We start from the raw sequence: 16,648 nt of genomic DNA, 5'->3' as shown, positions 1-16,648 counted from the left end.
TGTGAGAGGCCCAAGGGTCGGAGCAGGACCTGCTAAAAGTTAACAGGGTTTCCCATCTGCTCAACCCACCCCCTCCAAACATACCACAATCACCACTTGGGGTGGGTGCACACCACAGCAGGCACAGAGCCTTGCTCTTTAAGGTATGCACATTTTAATCCTGCCTTTCTTCCGACATGGAACACAGAGAGGCGTACTGTGGTTATCAGGCCTGATCTGCTATCCAGGCACTAACCAGACCTGGTCCTGCTTAGCTTCTGCAAGGAGATTGCTAGAGATTGAAGCAGAATCCCAGTTGGATCCGGATTTTCAAGCGAACAAACTTAATGTGCATCTCCCAGACTAATGCACACATTGGAACGTAATTGCCCTTTGAATTTTGCACCTCACTGAATTTACTTAAGTCCCAGTTTATTTCAGAGTAGGAATCAGTCTGGATTCAACACAAAACAAGTTTTCATAAAGAATGGTGCAACTCTTTTTATTTGTATGCTGGCTTCATCAGCTGATTATTCAAATTAAAATCCCGCAATTAATTAAGATTACAATCTACTGCAGAATTATTTGGGAGACAGTTCCATGCAACACAGTGGGGCTTACTCTGAGTAAACTTGCAAAAGAGTGGCTTGGTTGTGTTCCAGTGCACGCTATCCCGGGAGGCCTTCCAAATGAGCCTTCAGAGAAAGCAGAGGTCGCGCCAGGCTGCAAGATTTCTCTAATCAGCGGACAGTCCTACTAATTGGCCTTTTGAATGTCTTCCAGCTTTCTCCTCTGATTTTGGAGCAGGAGGAGCAAACCAACCCCTTTTACGTGGAAAGGAGACAAACGCTAAAGTAAGCCCACATGTTTCAGACTCCTTTCTGATTTCCTAGCAACGCAAGCTCAAAACAGCAAATTGGCCAAGGCCTCTAGCCTGTGGATTACAGCCCCATCCCGGGGGGAGGGGGGGTGTTGGAACTCCATAACACAGTGAAGGCTCCCTGGTGGAAGGGATGGAGAAGTCACGCTCCCAGATTCAAATTGTCAAGGATGTGTCAAGAGTCCAAAACACTGTTTAGCTTTAATAATATTTCTTCTTGTCATGTAGAAATTATTTGCATTTTCTTCTAACAAAAACTACAGTTAACCCAGGGTTGCTCCTAAAGAAAAAGAAATGAAGCGCTTTGAGACAAGCAGTGTAAACTGCAAAGAGTCTGGGGTTTGCACTTCCCAAATATCGTTGTGTGTTCTGATGGGTATGAATTGCCATCTAGTGGTGCCAAAAGGCAATGCCTTCCTTAAGGCTGGAGACGGACAACACGTATTTATACACAAAAAGAGGAATGCAAGTTGGGTGGTTAATGTGCATAACAACTGGCCATTGTGCCCATTCCGCAGGCCTCGTGGAGAATGTGCACATTTCCCAGTCACTTTACATAATCTCCAACAGACTTTGGGGAATGTTCATAGCTCAATGGAATTCTGCACATTCTTCTGGTCCTTATGCAGAATTCCCAACTACAGATGAGGCTCGCTGTTTGCCTGTGCTCATTTGGTGCTCACAGATTTTGTCATGCTGGCTTGGATCACTCCAAAACAGCACACACTTGGCTTGTCACAAAAATGCCTTTCGTGATCTTGTCTCTGTTGTCAAGCTTTGACCTCCCAAGCTTGAATAAGTCACCACTGATCTGTCTTCTCACGTCCCAAACATAAGAGAATTCAGTTCTTGATGGGAAAAGGGATGCCCATTCCTGCTCTCAGTGCTGTAATCATGTCAAGGCTCTAGGGCTGGATGTTGGCAGGTCAGAAGCATTTGTTGTTGTTTAGTCGTTTAGTCGTGTCCAACTCTTCATGACCCCATGGACCAGAGCACGCCAGGCACTCCTGTCTTCCACTGCCTCCTGCAGTTTGGTCAAACTCATGCTGGTAGCTTCAAGAACACTATCCAACCATCTCGTCCTCTGTCGTGCCCTTCTCCTAGTGCCCTCCATCTTTCCCAACATCAGGGTCTTTTTCAGGGAGTCTTCTCTTCTCATGAGGTGGCCAAAGTATTGGAGCCTCAGCTTCACAATCTGTCCTTCCAGTGAGCACTCAGGGCTGATTTCCTGAAGAATGGAGAGGTTTGATCTTCTTGCAGTCCATGGGACTCTCAAGAGTCTCCTCCAGCACCATAATTCAAAAGCATCAATTCTTCGGCGATCAGCCTTCTTTATGGTCCAGCTTTCACTTCCATACATCACTACTGGGAAAACCATAGCTTTAACTATACGGACCTTTGTTGGCAAGGTGATGTCTCTACTTTTTAAGATGCTGTCTAGGTTTGTCATTGCTTTTCTCCCAAGAAGCAGGCGTCTTTTAATTTCGTGGCTGCTGTCACCATCTGCAGTGATCGTCAGAAGCCTATGTCAGAAGCATAGGCTGTCTGTATCATCCAAATTACAGCCAGGGGACATCTGACTTAAAAGCGTAGCAGGCCCACATTCGCACACACAGCCCTACAGCTGCAACTAGCTTGGGCAGAAGGCCAGGGTGGGGTGATGCAAATCACTGTATATATCTTGTATATATTCTTTCTCTAAAATAAGCATTTTAGTGAGACTTCCGGGGGCGGCGCGAAACTGTAATGGCGGTCCTCTTCGTTCTCTGAAGAGGGGCTCCGTGGAAAAGGGTCGCTCGCTGCGGCAAAGCGACGACCCATCAAGATAAACCACGGGTAGAGTGAGCCCGTGGCCGTGGGACTCGGCGGGCACCAGAAGCTGCTCTGAAAACACAGAAGGGACCCCGTAAGGAGACCCGGAGTGAAGGAGGGGTAGCGGTGCTGTGAGTTCATCGCTCTTTCCACGGAAGTGAAGCCGCGCGGCTGTTACAGATGAGCGCTGATCCTTCTTCCTAAAATCAACACCAAACTGCAAGTAACATACCCGTGAGTAAAGGGGTTTAAAATTTGGCAAAGAATTTCTTAAATTCGGCTGAAAGCGGGAGACGAGAAAAGGGAAGTCCGTCTTCCGACATTGCTGACAAGATCAAAGCAAAGCTTTAAAAAGCGGAAAGCGCTTCAAACGGGACTGTGGGAAGCTTTAACTTTTTCGTGCTATCAGATCTGCTTGTTCTTTTAAACTGAAGGTGGAAATGGACATTGACTAAAAGAAGTAGTAAATGGGGACTTTCCTCCTATCTTTTTTCTTCTTCGGGCTGTATTTTTAAGGAGCCAGATCGTCGGGCTGCCAGAGAGGGAGACTGTGTCAAACTGCGGAAACAGTTGTAAAAACTTTGCTGGAACGTAACTGTTACATTTGAGCAGAAAAGATTGGATGGGATACTGTTGCAAGCACCTCTTGTGAAACTTTGTGGAACTATAAAAGGTGCTTTGGGAAACTTTGAGTTTTTGAAGGGACTTTTGGACTATTGGATTTACTGATTTGAAATAATTTGGGACTTTAATGGCGGATTACTTCCTTCTTTGTCTTTGAAACCTGGTGGCACTCCCCCTACAGGGCTTTCGGATTATAAAATCCTGGGAACTGACTCTTGTTTTGAATTCCACTTCACTGGTTGTTTACTTCTGAATTTGTCTCTCCCATGGAATAATAGACAATCTGACCTTGAACACTGACAGATGTGTAATGAGTGGTGCAGGGAGAACAAGAGCATCTAAAGCTAAGGAATCTAAAGAGGCCAAGGAAAAAGAAAAGGAAAGAAAACCAGCACAATTTGTACAAACAACACTGACCCAAGGACGCCGATCGTCGGTTCCAGCTGTACTGGTGACCCAAAGGGAACAAGGGGAAACAACTGAGAAGTCTACTGAGGAAGATATGGCAGCAGGTGGGTCAGATACACTATTAAAACAAATATTGGAGCAATTATCAAGTTTAAACCAGAAGGTGGACGACCAGTCTTTGAAGATAGATAAAGCAACTTCCTCGATTCAAAAATTGACTGATCAAGTTTCCCAGCACACGCAAGCCATAGAGAATTTGCAAGGAGCAACAGCGGAAAATCGGGAATTAGCTGGAGAAGCAATCCAGAAAGTGGGAGCTTTACAAAAAGAAGTTGAAGAAATAAAAGGAGAAGTTAAGCCCCTGCACAAACAGGTGGGTGAACAACAAGTTTATCTGTCAATGGTGGAACTGAAAAATCGCGAGAGTAACATCAAATTGAGAGGCATCCCGGAACTCGAGCAAGGAGACTTGATTGGATACTTGACACAGGAATTCTCGAAGTTCTGGGGTTTAAAGGAAGATACAGATTTCAGGATTGTCTCGGCATATAGACTGGGAAGATTGGTAAGGAAAGACAGATCCAGAGACTGTTTGATAATTTTAAGATCAAAGGAAGAGAGAGACAAGATCCTAGGTCTTCACTTCAAAAAAGCAATTGAAATACAAGACAAAAGGGTGGAAATTTATAGAGATATTCCGAGACAGTTGCTGGACCTCAGAGCCACCTATACAGAACTAGCAAAATTGCTGAGACACAACGCAATTCCCTATAGGTGGGAGTTTCCACAAGGATTATCCTTCACCTACAAAGAAAGGAAGGTTAAAATTAGAACACCTGAAGATAACCAAAAGTTCCTTCACGACCACGGAGAAGATCTCCAAAAAGGAGTGGACTGGCTTCCAGTTTTACCAGCACCAATACTGCCTGGAAGCGGGCCAACGCCTGCACCCTCGGGACCTGAGCAAAAGGAAGGCACCCCATCCTAAGAACATCTTAAATAGAACAGGATGTCTCTGCAGCTACTTAGTTGGAACATAAATGGCGGGAATTCTCCGGAAAAAAGAAGGAGGATATTTCATATCCTAAAAAAAGAACAATTGGATGTAATATGCCTTCAAGAAACACATGTGACTAGGCTCCACAGGAAAGTATTAATCAATAAAAGACTTGGCCAAGAATTTATCTCATCAGACAAAGTTAAAAAAAGAGGCGTTGTAATTTATGCAAAGGAGAACCTGTCACCAAAATTTTTATTCAAAGATGATCATGGAAGAATTCTCGCAATCGAAATCCAAACACAAGGGGAAAAGATTTTGATATTAGGAGTTTATGCGCCAAATGATGGAAAATCAGAATTCTATAAGAAGCTGCATGAGACAATGATGGACTATTTGGACTATTCTAACATTATTGTGATGGGAGATATGAATGGGGTGGTGTCTACAAATATGGACAAATCCCAAAATCAAAACTTAACAACAGACGGCAGACTCCCTAAAACCTTCTTTGAAATGACAGACAATATGGACTTGATTGACATTTGGAGGACAAGGAACCCCTTGGGTAAAGAAGGAACCTTCTTCTCTGAGGCCCACTTGTCATGGACACGAATTGACCAAATTTGGATATCTAGAGGGCTGGCCCCGAAAACAAGAAAAGTGGAAATCTGCCCAAAAACCTGCTCCGACCATAATGCCTTAAAAATGGAATTGAGACTTTTCCCAACTGGATCCTTCAGATGGAGAATGAATGACACCTTGCTAAGAGATCAAGAGATTGTTAAGAAGGCCCAAAAAACGCTAAAGGACTACTTTGAAATAAACTTGAACACTACGGTGGAGAAAAGAACAATCTGGGATGCAAGTAAAGCTGTAATGAGAGGGTTTCTGATACAACAGAACACAATAAAGAGAAAATTTTGGAATGGAAAAAAGGAAAAAATTTTAGAGAAAATAAGTGAAGGAGAGAAAAAGTTGAGAACCAAACCGAAGTCAAAAGAGGTGCTAAGAGAGATCAAATTCCATCAAGCACAATATTCGAAATTGATTAATCAAGAGATTGAGTGGAAAATCAAACAAATGAAGCAGAGATCGTTTGAATCAGCAAATAAATGTGGAAAGTTGCTAGCTTGGCAGCTGAAAAAAAGACAAAAGTTAAATACGGTTACAAATTTGGAGATTCAAGGAAAAATAGTTCAGAAACCAGAAGAAATAAGAAAGTGCTTCCACAGATACTTCAAAGAGCTTTACGCACAGGGGCCTCAGAAAGAATCGGAAATAGATCAATTTTTGAGGACAAATGGATTACCTAAAATAAGTCAAGATAAAAGATCAATTCTTAACAGCAAAATAACTCAACAGGAAATTGAAGGTGCCATCCAAAATATGCAGTTGGGCAAATCTCCAGGCCCGGATGGACTCACCTCCAAATATTATAAGACTTTGAAGGACTTCTTGACACAACCGTTGCTGGAGGTTTGTAACCAGATCATGGAGGGGAGGAAGGCACCGGAAACGTGGAAAGAAGCATTCATCACATTGATTCCCAAGTCAGAAAGGGAAAAGACTCAGCTTAAGAACTACCGTCCCATCTCACTCCTGAATGTGGATTACAAAATATTTGCAGACATTTTAGCAAATAGACTTAAAAATGTACTAAATGAAGTAATTCACAAGGACCAAGCAGGCTTTCTCCCTGGTAGACACATGTCTGACAACACCAGGAACATTATTGATATATTGGAGCTGTTGCGAATTAGAAACACAAGGGCTGCTTTAATCTTTATTGATGCGGAGAAAGCATTTGACAACATTTCTTGGATGTTTATGAAGAAAAACTTGAAAGGGATGGGAGTGGGACGGGGGTTTGAAAATGGACTAGAAGCAATTTATTCAGAGCAAAAAGCTAAGTTGATAGTGAACAATGTGGTATCGGAGGAACTTCAAATTGAAAAAGGGACACGACAGGGGTGCCCTCTATCCCCTCTACTATTTATTTCTGTTCTGGAGGTATTGCTCAATATGATCAGGGAGGACCAGTTGGTGCAAGGTATAGTGGTCGGAGCGAAACAATACAAACTGAAAGCTTTCGCAGATGACTTAGTCTTGACAGTACAGGAGCCAGAATCTAGTACAAAAAGAGTTTTGGAACTTATCTTGGAGTTTGGTCGGGTGGCGGGATTTAAGCTAAACAAACAAAAAACTAAGGTTTTGGTCAAAAATCTGACACCTACAGAGATAGAGGGGTACCAGAAAGAGACAGAGCTAAGTGTGGTTAAAAAAGTGAAATACCTGGGGGTATCCTTGTCCACTAAAAATTTAAACCTTTTCAAAGATAACTATGAAAAATGTTGGCTGGAAATTAAAAAAGACTTGGATATTTGGTCAAGATTGAAACTTACCTTGTCAGGCCGAATCGCAGCTATAAAGATGTGTGTTTTGCCAAAAATGTTATTTTTATTTCAAACCCTTCAGGTCGTGGACAGAATGGAATGTTTTGGAAAATGGCAGAAGGATATCTCTAAGTTTGTCTGGCAGGGCAAAAAGCCCCGAATAAAATTTAAAATACTAACTGACTCAAAAGAAAGAGGGGGGTTTGCCCTGCCGGATTTAATGTTGTACTACGAAGCTGCAGCCTTCTGCTGGTTGAAGGATTGGTTTCTGTTGGAAAACACCGATGTCCTAGATCTGGAAGGGTTTGATAATGTGTATGGTTGGCATGCATACTTGTGGTATGACAAGGTGAAGGTTCACAAACTGTTTAAAAACCATATTGTCAGAAAATCAATTTTTGCCGTCTGGATGAAGTACAAGGATTTATTAGAAAGTAAGACCCCGAGGTGGTTATCACCTGTGGAAGCCAAGATTTCTAAAAAAAGGCCCAATATGGAGGCCTACTGGCCAAAATATTGGGAATTGATTGAAAGAGTTGGAGATAATTGGAAGCTCCAAAGCCAGGACAAACTAAAAGGTAAGGTGCGAGATTGGTTACATTATGCTCAAATTCAAGAGGTATTCAAAATGGATAAAAAAGCGGGTTTTCAGTTGGAGAAATCGAAACTGGAGACGGAGTTACTAGAACCAAAGACTAAGGTACTTTCGAGGATGTATGACTTGCTGCTTAAATGGAACACACAGGATGAGACAGTTAAATCTGCTATGATAAAATGGGCACAGGATGTAGGACACAACATTATGTCTGAGGACTGGGAAAGGTTATGGAACACCGGTATGAAATTCACGGCATGTAGTGCCTTGAAAGAGAACATTATGAAAATGGTATACCGGTGGTACATGACCCCAGTCAAGTTGGCTAAAATATATCATCTTTCTGATAATAAGTGTTGGAAATGCAAGGAGGCAGAAGGGACATTCTTTCACCTCTGGTGGACTTGCCCGAAAGTAAAGTCCTTTTGGGAAATGATACATAATGAACTGAAAAAGGTATTTAGATATACCTTTTCTAAGAAACCAGAGGCCTTTCTCCTGGGCATGGTGGACCGGAAGGTGCCAAAGAAGGACAGAACCTTGTTTATGTATGCAACCACAGCAGCTAGGATTCTTATTGCAAAGTTCTGGAAGACACCAGACTTACCCACACTGGAGGACTGGCAGACGCAGCTGATGGACTATATGGAGTTGGCAGAAATGACTGGCAGAATTCGAGATCTGAGCGAAGAAACAATGGAGGAGGACTGGAAAAAATTTAAGGACTATTTGCAAAAATATTATAAGTTGTTTGAATGTTAAGATTGTGCACGATTAAGAAACGTTATGCTTCTGCAATTTATCTAAGTAAATGATAAAGTAAGTATTGATGGAAAAAAAAACGAGACAAATTAGAAACAAAATATTATGTTTATTAAGAGTGTTAAAACTAAATTACAAATTTTCGAAATTGGTAACATAATAAATTCAAAGGTATAATAAGATGGGAAACAAGATAACAAATTGCTGAACTGGCTAGAATAATGAATGCAATGCTGAGAGGATGAGAGGAGGTCCAAAAAGAAAGCGAACTGTTGAAGGATGTTGTGAAAGTTTCTTAACTTTTTCATTTTTTTCTTTATCTTTCTTCATATATAAAAAATGTTTCTTGCATGTTGCTATGTAAACAAATCTGTTAACCTATGGAAAGAAACGCAATAAAAATTTTTATAAAAAAAAAAAAAATAAGCATTTTAGTTTGCTTTCCAATGCATGTCCCCTACAATATGCCTTTTACATGAACCAATACTGCAGAATTTGGAGAAGTGTCTAATCTGATTGAATGAAGTCAGTCAGGCTGTTTTTAGAAATTGGTCAAAAACAGAGATTAGCATATATATTTTTCCAGTTCATGCATCTTTGTTTATATGTCTGTGTTGTTTTCATTGATGTTGAATTTTAACAACAACAGGTTTCAGGAAAAAACTCTATCTATCTGTCTGAACCATTCTTGCCTGCCAGAGTTTGGAGCATTCACTTAGTAATGCAACTACTTAACATGGCCTGGGGAAAGAGGGTAGAGACAAGTTTTTCTCCCTCTCGCTTAAAACTAGAAGTTGTAGTTGTTGAATGAAGCTGAAGGCTAGAAATTCAGGAAAGACAGAAGGAAGGACTTTTCCACACAGAGTTAAACTATGGATCTATGGAGACAGTGATGGGCTGCAACTTGGATGACTTTAAAAGAGGATCAGATAGATCTATGGAGGAGAGAGCTATTAGCCATGATGGTTCTGCCCTGCTTCTGAATGCCTGTTGTTGGAGACCCCAGGAGGGGAGAGGACTCTTGTGCGCAGGTCCTGCCTGAGGGTTTCCCACTGGGGAGTTTGTGTGGCCCCTGTGAGAGCAGGATGCTGGCTCCCTTTGGCCTGATCCAGCAGGCTCTTCTTATGTTCTAACATGGTTTCTTAGAGTTGGTGAGAATGATGTTCTACTCAAGGATGCGTCCATTTTTTAACTTGATCGTTTTCAATGGCCTCCCATTCATAAAATTCCTGCTCTCACTCAGCTCCATTCTTGAATAACATTGGCAGTATTGATAGGTGTTTCCATTGTGCACAGAGAAACAGTCAATTACTGCACTGCAGGGGGCTGGACTAGATGGCCCATGAGGTCCCTTCCAACTCCACAATTCTGTGATTCTATGATAAGGCTTGTTTTCCATTGTTAACAGAGAAGATGGGCAATGTGTATTCTTAAATGTTCACCCTAGGGTTGTACTCAACCCAGCTTTAAGTAGCTGAAGGCTAACTTAACTCTATTTATCTCAGCGGGTCTATTTTGAGCCTGGCTTAATTGTATTGTTGTTGTTGTTTAGTCGTTTAGTCATGTCCGACTCTTCGTGACCCCATGGACCAGAGCACACCAGGCACTCCTGTCTTCCACTGCCTCCCGCAGTTTGGTCAAACTCATGCTGGTAGCTTCGAGAACACTGTCCAACCATCTCGTCCTCTGTCGTCCCCTTCTCCTTGTGCCCTCCATCTTTCCCAGCATCAGGGTCTTTTCCAGAGAGTCTTCTCTTCTCATGAGGTGGCCAAAGTATTGGAGCCTCAGCTTCACAATCTGTTCTTCCAGTGACTACTCAGGGCTGATTTCCTTAAGAATGGATAGGTTTGATCTTCTTGCAGTCCATGGGACTCTCAAGAGTCTCCTCCAGCACCATAATTCAAAAGCATAAATTCTTCAGCGATCAGCCTTCTTTATGGTCCAGCTCTCACTTCCATACATCACTACTGGGAAAACCATAGCTTTAACTATATGGACCTTTGTTGGCAAGGTGATGTCTCAGCTTTTTAAGATGCTGTCTAGGTTTGTCATTAATTGTATATGAGTCTCTAATTGGGTCAACAAAAGTCCATTGTGAGGCCAGACAATTGAAGCTATTGTCTATACCAAGGATGGCTTCAAAAGAACATTAGATAAGTTAATGGAGGATAAAGTTATCAATGGCTACTAATTATGATCGCTTGTATGCTACCTTCAGGATCAGAGGCCACACACTTTCAATGGAAGAATCGGGACAGATTTTAAAAACAAAAAAAAACCTTCTTCACACAGTGCATAGTTAAACTATGGAACTCTCTCCCACAGGAGGCAGTTATGGCCACCTACATGGATGTCTTTAAAAGAGGATCATGCAGATTCATGGAGGATGTGACTAGCAATGGCTACTAGCCACAACGGCTAGTTCTGCCTCCACTGGCAGTGTGCCTCTGAATAGCAGCAGCTGAGAATCACAAGTGGGGAGGGTGCTGTTGATCTCAGGTGGGTTCCCATTGGGACATCTGCTTGGCCACCATGAGAACAGAATTCCGAGCTAGATGGGCCCTCTTTGACCTGATCCAGAACGGTGCTTCTGATGTTCTGAAGGTTCAATGGTGACTAAACATGATGGTTGTCAGATCAGAGGCTGAACACCAGCTATTGAGGGCTATTGCGCTCACTCCCTCCTTATGGGCTTCCTGGAGGCATCTCAGTGGCCACTGTGAGGATGCGCAATCAGGACAATTGGCTGCAATACAGTGAGGTGCGGCTATCATTTTCAGAGTACAGAACAGCTTTCATCTATAAAGGTGGTTCCTAGATTAACAAGAGGCATATCTCTGCCTTTCCTGGAAGGAAATGATTTGAATCAAGCTTTCTTGGATAAGCCCTTGCCAGAGGTGTGAAGCCACTTCTGAGACATGCCAATTTGTTCCCAAGCAAACACTTCAATGGACTCTGGACTCTTACATCAAAACCAATCCCAGATTTAATCAGTTTATTCATATAATGAATCACTTGACACTGGAATTAATTGGGAAAAGTCAATCTTCATTGGTGAATTAAAGCTTTAGCCGCAGCGCTTTGAAGGGTTGTTTCTCTGCCACTCCTGTCCGCCATTTTTAATTATTATTAGTTATTTATTGTTGTTGTTATTGTTGTTGTTTAAATCTTGTATTTTCCCCAAAATGGGACTCCAGAAGGCAGCTTCCAAAATGAAACCCATACAAATAAAATACAAAAAGCTAAAACATATAAAAATCATCATTAAAAAGTAATTAAACTCATAAAATAATAATAATAATAATAATAATAATAATAATAATAATAATAATAAATTAATATGCAGACAGAACAGCATTATTAAAAGCCCTTTCCAGTCAGTTCCCAAAGGCCTGTTGAAATGAAATCTTCTGGCAGAAGGACAGCAAAGAGGGAGACACAGGTTCCTTCCATTTCTGGCTGCCGGTGGCAAATACTTGACTCTGAATCATAGAGTTGGAAGGGACCCTGAGGATCATCTAGTCCAACCCCCAGAAATGCAGGAATAGGCAGCTGTCCTATACAGGGATCAAACTTGCAACCTTGCCGTTATCAGCACCACGCTCTAACCAACTGAACTATCTGCTGAATGACTCAAACCCTGATTTTGTATTTGCTCTGCTTCAGGTATGTGTTTCTGCCCTTAGGATGTCTAAGCCACTATTTCTACATATATGCATTTAAAAGTTTGTTTGACACTTTATTTTATCATATAATTTTATAAGTCTTGTTTGTTTGTTTGTTTGTTTGTTTGTTTGTTTGTTTACAGTTGAAAAAGTGCTCCAGAGACGTTTGTAACATTGCAGGGATAAGCCCATCAGTTCTGTGGACAGCTAGCTTCTGCTGCGAAGGAACCTGAACTGGTTTCTCCTGATCTCAGTTTTAAGGAGGAATTATTACATGTCTGAGCAAAATGTGGGCTGCTCAAATTGCATATGTCTTTCTTTATGCACCCTTCACCTACCTATAAATTGTGGAGTTTATCTGAAAGCAGCCCTGTTCAGGAAAGTTTTTAATGTCTGATCTTTTATCGTGTTTTTAGTATTCTGTTGGGAGCCGGGGAAACCAGCCAGATGGGTGGGGTATAAATTATTATTATTATTATTATTAAAGTAGCATTGGTGAAGGTTAGGATTATTTTATAGATTATAGTAAATGTCCACCCCTGTGGACTATCCAAAAGCTCCAAAGATGCATCAGGAATTTGACAACTACCTAAAAAGGGGGAGGGCTTCTGTCAGTCACAATAATTATTCCAGTTATTCAGCATCAACGTGTGAATGCCCACAGTCATCAAATGTTGGGTCTTTACTGAGACGTTTTTTCTTATTTGACATGTTCCAGAACACATTCCTGGTGCTAGAAATCCCTCTGGGGCTCTACCCTGGATAAAGAGAGCTCAATGTGGTGTAGTAGTTAGAGTGTAGGGCTAGGACCTGAGAAACCAGGGTTCAAACCCCCCTCAGCCCTGAAGCTCACTAGGTGGCCTTGGGCCAGTCATCGTCTCTCAGCCTGACCTACCTCACAGGGTTGTTGTGAGGATGAAATGGGGAGGCAGGCAACTAAGTGCACCCCTTGAGCTTCTTGGGGGAATGGGTGATATACTGTAAAAATGTAATAAATAAGTATTGGACAAGCACATAACATGCAGACGTTCCTCCTTCATTCAGTACACAAGGGTGTGTGTGTTTTGGAACAGGGGCAGCGTATATTTTCAGCAGAGTCAAAAATGCCTTTCCTGGCATTTTCTGGTGCTTGCAGAAATGTTTCCCTGATAATTAACATTGCTGTATTTTACTTACTCTCAGTTACTGTGCCCACAGCAACAACGTTTGTAGTTTATGGTGAATTTTGGATATAATGGAGATGTAAAAGATCTGGATTATTATAAAAGATGCAGGAAGAAATTACAGTCATACCTCAGGTTGCAAACAGTGCAGGTTGTGCTTTTCAGGTTACGGACCATGCCGAACCCGGAAGTACCGGAACGGGTTACTTCTGGGTTTCGGCGCTCGCGCATGCGCAAAAACACCAAATTGCATCACGTGCGTGCACAGATGCAGGGCTGCGGGTTGTGAACACTGTGGGTTGCGAACGTGCCTCATGCACGGATCACGTTCGCAACCCGAGGTTCCACTGTACTAACAATAGGACCCACAAAAGGGAGGGTGTAAGTCCAGGAAATTCTATGGAATCTTGTCTTCATGTTCATGTTGTATGTTGGATATGCAACTGTAAAACTGTACGTAATTTGAAAAACATAATAATAATAATAATAATAATAATAATAATAATAATAATAATAATATGCCCACAGCAAGCGGCATCATTCTTTTCACTATGTGCTTCTTGATAGGCTGGGATTTCCAACTTGATGAAGTCAGAAAGGAGAAAAAGGTGGTATCTTGTGGGGGGGATGGGTTCGTGCCACTCCTGCAGCAAATCAGAGACACAACATTCATGAAAATATTATCATAATAGTTCTCAGGAAATATTTCCCCTTTCCAACTCACCCCCCTCCTAAGATGATTATTATCAGCTGAACTTGAAGAGGGATATAATTTAGCAAGGCTCCATGGTCTTTAGTGCGACCGAGCTGAGCACACAGTGACGCAATTGTACCTGACATCGCCTTCAAACTATGTCACCACCATGGATACATTTCTGCCCTGCAGCAATCCTGGTCTGTGATATACAGAAGCAGAATAGCGTGAGCTGGTCCAATTATTGCTGGGATCATATGCGGAAAGGGTGGGACTTCAGGAATCTTGTGTTTGTGACATCTGACTTTAGCAGCTGTTAATCCCCAGCATCTGGGGGTGGAAGTGACAATGGGCGAAGTCAAGACTAGGGATGAGCCTGGGTGGAGGACAAGAAGCAGCAGAGTGTAGGAGGACATGGGGACAAAGGGGAAACAGAGTCACATGGGGGCATCCTCTTGGCAGCTTGGCGTGCAAAGAGATTGCCAGACAGACCCCCAGGATAACAGTGATATCAGTATAAACTGGCACCCGTCTTTGCTTAAGAGTATTGTGCCCCTGTAGCAACCAGGAGGTAGAATCTATAGTGGTGGTTCCCAAACTTTTATAGGGCAATTCCCCCAGTGGTGGTGGTGGTTGTTGTTGTTGTTGTTGTTGTTGTTGTTGTTGTTTTATTTCTATACTGCCCTATACCCGAAGGTCTCATTCTCAGTGCCCCCTGCCCAACCATATAAAAAGCAGTCTTCAGAACAGTGGTTTGCACAAGCCACTAAGGAAGATAATGACACAATACCTTGCACAACAGTAACAATCAGTTGCACATTTATCCAAAATCCAATTAAAGCTATTTGGTTTAATTCATTCATTCATCAAAATTGATTAACTTGATCCAGTGATCCCAGTGGTCTATAGCATATGTCCTCCTGTTCTCCAGTTTCTATGCTGGAGTTCAGCGGCTGACACTTGGCCCCTTATTGACCAAACTACCAGGAAGGTCAGTTCAGTTTTATGTTAAATATCACTGATGGAAGATAAAAACCCAAGAATCTCACTGAGAGTGGCTGAGTGCACAAGAGAACAGTTCACCACCTGAAAATGGGATGAGCATCATCACAGACTAGCCTAATATTATTGTAGTGTTAATATATTGCCTCTGACATTGCACTTCACATTCTGTTTTGCTCTGAGATTCTTGCATACTGCTGATTTTTGGTCTATTGGCTGATTGGTTGGTTGGCTCCAGGCTCCACACCAGCTTTAGAACGTGCAAAATCCCCCTTTCTTTGACCCAGAAAGCACATACAGATGACAAGTAAGGCAAGTTGCATGTGAGGAAGCCTCCCAGCTGGCCATTGCAAGGAACAGGCTAGCAGGCCTGCCAGGAAGCATCTTTGCAAGCTCTTGGGAGCAAGAAAGGGTTCCAGCTGGGGTGACCAAAAAAGAAGACACCAAACTGCAGAAACTTTGTATATGTGATTTATATGATAAAGGCATTGCTATGATTTAAATAGAATTACAATACAACAGAAAACGTTTTTGCTATTTTTGACAACCACCTGTCTTGGGAGACAATGGAGGAACATGCTTTTGGGAGTGAAGTCAAACCGTTGGAGAGTTACAGCACTTGCTGTGGCTGTAGAGACCGATATGGGAGAGACATGTTTTGTTGCAGCTGGGGCAGATGAAGGTGTCCTGTTGTGCTGCTGCAGATGCACCATGGCGTTTCTACCCTCTGCACTCCTCCCAGTGGTCATTCCTCCTCTGGTCACTGCTGTGGATGCACAACTTGACTGTCTCCAGGCACTGCGGTCATCTGCAAGGGATAGCCACAGGGTGGGGTTGATGTTGCCATCCTCCATGTCTCCTTTACAAACATCTTTGTAATGTAGAGTTGGTCTGCCAACTGGCCTGGTGGCTGAAGCCAGCTCCCCATAGAGCACATCCTTGTGGATCCTGCCATCTTCCATTCTGTGTACATGACCAAGCCGGCATACAATGTCACTGAGGCAGGAGTGCAAACATGCTGGAACGTGGGCTTGGTAGAGCACACTTTTGCTTGTGACTCTGTCCTGCCATGTGATGCCCAAAATCCAAGTCCTGCTTAAGGAACCCTAAGAAGGGAGAGCAAGGGCCTTGAAGCCACACATCAACCATTAGCACCTGGGCCTGGCTGCTTATGCATCACAAATAAATAGAACCCAAAATCCATTGGCCACCATCTACCATAAAGCGTGTCTCAAACAAGCCGTGTTGAAAGGCAGGTGACAGCATCCATGCACAGCACATGCCATGGGGGAAGTGAGGGCACTCTGGCTAGAGAGTGGCTGTTTTCCAAAGCTCAGCATTACATGCAGCCATTTTGAAGGCCTTTTGCAAGTCAATTGCAAAAGAGTTGCAGCACTCTCGTGTCATCCACTGTCATATACAGTATCATCAACGGTGTTCCCAAATGTGTCGTGATGGCAGCGTTCGTTTTGCTGACAATACAGCGAAATGCCAAATATGGTTCTCTCAGGTGAGCGGGTTGCCATTCAGACTCAGTCAGGTTTTTGTCGCTCCTGCTGCCTTTCCCGCTATCGGTGAATAAGTTTTTGCTTCCACAAAACACATCACAACCTGATCAGCATTTCAAACCCAAATGCCCAAGTATTTAGAGCTGGAGGTTCTTTGGAGTCT

Source organism: Podarcis bocagei, assembly GCF_964188305.1.
Source record: "Podarcis bocagei genome assembly, chromosome: 7".
Lineage (NCBI taxonomy): Eukaryota > Metazoa > Chordata > Lepidosauria > Squamata > Lacertidae > Podarcis > Podarcis bocagei.
Note: the sequence above shows the minus strand (reverse complement) of the source record.